Raw genomic sequence first — 6,540 nt, forward strand, 5'->3', positions numbered from 1 at the left:
TCTATTTTAATCACCAATTTTCGAAACTCACGGAACACTTTCCAGGTAACCACGTTAATTTGTACCAAACGACTGGACTATAATTAAATTGATATGAAAATTTGGGTACATCTTCTCAAAAACAAAAGAACTGGTGCTAAAAGGGTTAAGTGACGTTTTGACATTTGTAGAGGGCCTTGTAGAAGGGGAGGCTATGGTGCTGAATGTGGATTAACTCGAGTGTCATAGTAACTTATTAGACTGCTAAGCTTGATGATAAAAAGAAAAATATTTATTTATTCATAAGTTCTGTCATATGATAATAACTATTGAATTTTGAATGAAGGTTTCAAAAACATTTTTTACTGAATTAGAATTAAAAAGAAAAAATGTGCGATAGTTGAATTTTATTTTATGTGTAGTGGACGCATAAAGAAGTCGGAACTGTAGTTGTCACGTTGCATTGCTACGCACCAAAGCAGATTTTCGTTGTGCTGAAAAAATTTAGTTTATCTTTTCATTAAATGATAGGTATAGGTGTACCAGAATCTCATGGCAAACAAAAATATTGGAAAAGTGTGTCTTTCACATGGCAAATGTCTATGGCTTTATTGTCACCTGTCAACGTAATTCAAGTGAACTGTCAGTCGCTGCAGAATTTTTTTTTTTAATCTCTTCATGCCTATTTGTTATTTTTGTGAAAAAGTCGAAAAAGCTCAAGCAAGTTATATTGTTTTCAATGTGTATTGTAAAATAAGGCATAATTCAAAGTCAATCTTTGATTTTAAAGCGCGTCGTTGAGTTGACAGTAAGTTGGAGTGAAATTGGATACATTTAGTTTATTACCTAACTGCGTCAGAAGGAGGGTTTTTTTTAAATATTATTCTTATAATAGCTGCTTTATCGGGGGTTTCAGGTGTACCTCACAAATTGGTGCAGAGGAATGGTGAAAATGTTATGACCATGTAAATAAAATTGAAAAAGATTTCATCAAGTAAGATGTAAGATAGAATAATTGAAATGGTGGAAGAGCAATTTATAATAAATAACTCTTTATCTTGATCATCTATTGAAGAAAAGTGGAATCCTTGGAATCGTTTTCTAGTTCTGAATGAAGTGATTAGTTATAAGTATGATACATAATAAAATTAGTTACATAAAGTAATATACGATTTACTTATTTTTCAAGACATTTTCCTATTATATTACTGACGGGATTGCTACCATGTACGTTAGTTTTGAGTTTCCAATATTTCGGCACTGTTGCAAGCGCCATGGTCACGGAGTAACTGAAGAAATTAAAACCAGACATCGTTCAGATGTGCGTTCAAAAGACCTGAGATTTAAAAAAATCCCACGTTTTGTTTAAACAGTAAGCGAAAAAAAAGTGACTTGAAAATGGAATACAAAATGATAAGGTATGGTAAATGATAAGTCTTTATCAATGAAGAAGCAGAAGTTCAATTTCATGTGACCTCCATCTAGGCTAGTTTCCATCGTCACTCAAAGTTTGGCTGCGGTCTCAAATTTGGGCTTAATTGAGGTATTTTTTGGGTGAGAGGCATAAGAACTAATGCCGTTTTATATCAAAAATTCATACTTAGAGGTAATCAACCAGGTACAAAGTATTTCCTTGTATGTTAGTCTGCCACTCTTTAGTAAGTCCCGAAATCCCCGCTTCGGCTCCCCTACTAACCATTCTAACCATTGTACACAGATAATATCTTACATGCAGCTTTTCATGTTACTACGTCACATTTTCTAAATCCGCGCGGAAAATCGCTCCTAGCGGAAGAGCGCACTTTGAGCTTGAATATTTCAGTCATTTTTAAAGATATCAAAAAAGTAAAAATACAGTATTCATTCTAATTTTTTGTAGTTTTTTTTGGCATCTTCAACAAAAATTGTGCGCCATGTCCATTCCAATGCACTATTGTACCTTACGTGATTTTCAATTTCAATAAGCTTTATTTACCTACCTACATTACCTACGGTACGGCTAGCACGAAAAACTTTCGAGTTCGAATCGTTTGCGTATTCGAATCGCCATCAAAAGATTTAGTACGAAAACTACAATAGTGCCCTTGTGATCGTGTCGTAAAGTGAACTAAGTATGAGAAATGGTTCCACGAAACTTATTTTGAGTATCAAAATTGTCACATTATCGTTTAAATTCGAATAATCTATGATTGAGTATCGAATTTTGTTGAATACGCAAACGATTCGAAGACGAAAGTTGTTGTAGAGGTGTCGCAGGCAAATTGTATGATTCCGCATTTTACAAACGGCGTCGTCAGTTCACAAACGCTCGCTGCTCTATGAAATGCCGAAGGCAAAATGTAAATTGCCTGGGCACTTTATAATATGCCAAAACATTTGATAGCCAATTCAATTGCTGTTTACAAAATGCCGCGGCAAATTGAAGTATTTAGTTCTTTTTCTTACCACGCGAGGCGCTGCTAATCAAAACAAGAAAAATGGCGTCGAGTCGTGGTGTTGTGATCAGAAAACAGTGCAAATTCTACGTATTCAAAGGACTTTTCACATTAAAAGACATTGATTATACTTAGTGAATTAAAAATATTTTACGATTCATAAATAGGAGCAGTGAAAAAGCTATGGAAAAATGAAATAGTTTTTGAGGTTATCCGGCACGTAAAAAACGCTATTGTATAAGGTGACAATGGAATCTGGTGCTCGGACTGGTGGTGGACTGCTGCGGAATATTATTGGTTTAAAAAAATATTGTGTTGTCTTCTACGACTTCTTCTAGGTATAATTAAAATGTAAGAATTAAAGGACTGACTATCGAAACTTATTTTATGTCATAGTTTTATGTACCTACCTATAGGTACGTACGTTAATAGTATAAATTAGTTTAGTGTTGTTTTTATTACGAAAATATTTTAATTACTTTAGGAGTAGCTAGTATTTTAGGTTTGTCTTACCTGAATAGATAGTTGTATGTGCAAAAGTGTAAATAAACAAAAATAAATAAATAAATAGATACCTACCTGATTTCTGAAATTAAGTCTGATTTGTCCAACATGTGTTTTATGATGGTCACCCTATTGCAACAATCATAGTCGAAATTTTATCAATTGAACGAGTCGCCAATTTGCCTTCGGCATTTCATAGAACAGCGAGCGTTTGTAAACTGACGACGCCGTTTGTAAAATGCGGAATCATACAATTTGCCTGCGACAGAGGTACGGTTAAAGAACATCAACATACCGACCGAATCTCTTTATCAAAACATTCCTATTTAATTATACAATATAAAATAATATTTAAAAATGTTTTAAGTACCTGCAAGTCTTGTAAAATGTGGCCTGAATTATTATTTTCGTGGTGGACACCATTTTCTAATTTAATTGGACAATGCCTTAAAGGTAGCTGAAAGAAAAATATAGTGAGTTAATTTAAATTCAGGTAGGTGATAAACCAGCTGTCACACAAAGAATCGAACTGTACAAGTCACTATCAATTTCGGTATGATAGAGATTTTCTGATGAAAGATGATATTTTGTACTTAAAAAAAACGTGACAGAACGAAATTCACGCGGGCGAAGGATATCTACCTACTAGAAAAGATAGAACATTGAAATAAAGTTTTGATTTGAACCTAGGTATTTAAAAACGGCATAAATTGAACAATAATGTTAACGTAAAATCTGTTACATATCGTTGATGATCGTAACTTGATTAACCAAGTGCAAGTTATGTTGAACGCACGTTACTAACTTATAAATTGTTAATAATTAATGATAATTTGGTCACACACACATTCACTAAACACAATAATTGTTTGCCTTGACAACATCTTGTCGTTTAAATTAGTAAAATTTCAGGTAGGTACCCACTTAGTTAAAAATAAAACAGAACTACCCACATGTTTCGCATTTATCAAAACTATCAATTTAAAGGTCACATTGCCCGTCCACAGCCCGCGGTCACAGGTCAACAAACAATTACTCACCTGATTGGTCAAGTAGCCGAGCGAGTACTGCGAATTGCTGTCTTCCTCGTCCGACTGCGGCTCACACTTCACTTGAGACACGCCGTGCCCCGGCATTTCCTAAAAACACCACTACGTTACACAACTACCTCTACCCCTCATCTATCATCACGCTAGTAATCTAATTCAAACGCAACCGTCACTACTACAAACTTTTAAGCAAGAACTAATACAATATTTACTCAAAACTTCATTCCCACAAGACGAAACAACCAAGAGAAGCCCCATTTTCTCCGTGGAGTATCGCGGGATCGAACAATCGCAGTTATACGTAGGTTTACATAGGCAATTAGACAAATGGAAGCGAGCTTTATTGAATTTTTTCTCGATTGGTGCACAAATGAAGAGTGCAAAGTTGCCGCTCTCGCTCTGTCGTTCGCGGCAGACCGTCTCTCGAGGTTTTTTAATTCCGTTTGTTTTGCGCCCGTCCACCGCTACAATACGACTGTGCGAGTGCGTCTATAAACTTATACAAAGTTCGTATAGTGGCGCGACTTCCCGCGTTCCTAATTCAAAACTTTATCTCTTCGCGGAATACAGCATACCCGACTCTATAAATAGGAGGGTAGAGTGTACTATAGGTCAGTGTCACCTGTCGCCGTTCGAGTAGTGAATGTAAAGTTGCGCGGTTAACCCTCTCACGGGTCTCATGTCTCTCCTCGAAGGAACGGCGGTCGCGACGCACGTCTCCCAGACACCGGCGAACTCGAAAACACATTCACTTTCACCGTCTTCCCGAACACGGCGAAGGACCGTGTGAAAAGGGGGCCGATAAACGCGAGGGAAACATAACCGACGAAGACGAGGGCGCGAAATTCACTCACTCACCTAGTCGGTCAGCGGAGGCCGCCGCAAGCACTCGCCGGCGTCACACATGCACCGCGCGATTGCACGGTGACCTTCGGGAAACGATGAGATGTCGCAAATGAAAGTGAATTCGGCACACACCCGGGCGAGTCTGCGTCGCTGCGTGGCGCATGTTTAGGAGGTGCAGGGCGGGCGCGTGCTGATTTTTTTCCGCGCCGAAGAAATAAAAACAAACGCCTTTTTGCCGGGAACCGGCCGCGCCGGCTCTCCCTCCCGCCTGTGTTCCACCGAGGTCGAGCCGTAGCGCTAGCGATTATGTAGAGTTCATGTTATGCATGCGATTTCAGGGTTAATATTTCGATGTAAAACTTGGTTATCGTCTCGTCTCTCATTCTCAAACATGTGTAGGCGTAGTAGTAAACAGTAGTATAAGTTTGGGAGGGTAGATGCAGTGTGCTATATGTGGGGTAGGTAGGTCGGCAGGCGGTGGGTGGCCCCCGCGCCCGGCCAGTCGGCGCCCCGCGCGGCGCCTTCTCTCTCCGCTCCGATTGATTTTTATTACAAGAATTTCGCTGGCGGTTTTTTTTGTTTCCGCACACCGAAAGCCAGCCGACGCACACTCCGACATTCGTATAATTCGTTTGTACGGACTTACTAATGCTATTGATTTTTATAACGAAGCGGACGTGCTCAAAGGGACTCGTTCTGCTTTGTTTCTTTTCATGAAAATGCTTTTAGGGCCTCCTACAGAAGTTATGATTTGTATGATTGCGAAAATATATATGTAGGTAGGTAAGTATCACTTTTATTAGGGAAGCGTAGCGCATCTACTCGTAGAATAAATAAAAATATATGTACCTAAGTAGTCTTGTCTAATTTAAACATCTGCAAGTTATTATTAGAAACTTCAGCATCACGTGATCGCGGTATATTTATTTACACTTGCTGCGGGTAGTTTTATAAAAACCGTCTGGCATTCTGGCATAGCATAGGTACATAGTAACAGTAAAACAATAAAGGTAGTCTTCGCTAATACTTATAGCAATCTTGCAAACATCCTATCCTACTAATATTATAAATGCGAAAGTTTGTATGAAGTCTGGATGTTTGTCACTCTTTCACGCAAAAACTTTTGATGAAACTTTACAGTATTCCATAACCCAGAATAACATATAGGCTATAATTTATGACGACCTGTGATAAACGAAATTTCACGCGGGTGAAGCCGCGGGCAAATGCTAGCAAAAAAGAATTTGGAAAATAATTAATTTTAATTAAAGAAGCGTACTAGGTTATGTTATATCATATCGATATCACAGATAACATAATCGAAAAACTAACGTATTTACCTCTGTTAGTCCTACAAAAAATGTTAGTCTATTCGTGCGTACTTAGCTTACCTCATTGTATGCAATCGAGCAAATACAAATTATTAACAGTAATTAGTATATTACAAAACATTAACAAACCTAAAACGTTAATACAGTAACATTAATTGGTGTTGATATTGAAAGTTACAAACGTAGAATAAGGGTTGGCACACACCTTTTCAATGGTAGCGCCTCGCCATACAATATTTTTGATGAAGAAGGATTGTTAACAATGAAAAGAGAATATTGGTGAAGTCCGTTGGCTTGTATTAACCAGCATTGCCAGAAATGCCCTAAAATATTCTGAACTAAGTACTTAGTAACTTTGATTTTGACGGAAATTTTAAGCAATACATGCAGTAGAAT

At 37.6% G+C, this 6,540-nt stretch overlaps 1 long non-coding RNA gene across 1 annotated transcript; it reads right to left on the bottom strand.

Annotated features, from left to right (window-relative positions):
- Positions 1-3,288: 3,288 nt before the first annotated feature.
- On the bottom strand, positions 3,289-4,379 carry LOC135077096 (uncharacterized). Its single transcript, XR_010258389.1, has 3 exons — positions 4,180-4,379; positions 3,959-4,057; positions 3,289-3,375 (listed from the first exon to the last, which is right to left on the bottom strand). It is a non-coding gene; the product is annotated as an uncharacterized LOC135077096 (long non-coding RNA).
- Between the last annotated feature and the right edge of the window lie 2,161 nt (positions 4,380-6,540).

Source organism: Ostrinia nubilalis, chromosome 13, assembly GCF_963855985.1.
Source record: "Ostrinia nubilalis chromosome 13, ilOstNubi1.1, whole genome shotgun sequence".
Taxonomy (NCBI): domain Eukaryota; kingdom Metazoa; phylum Arthropoda; class Insecta; order Lepidoptera; family Crambidae; genus Ostrinia; species Ostrinia nubilalis.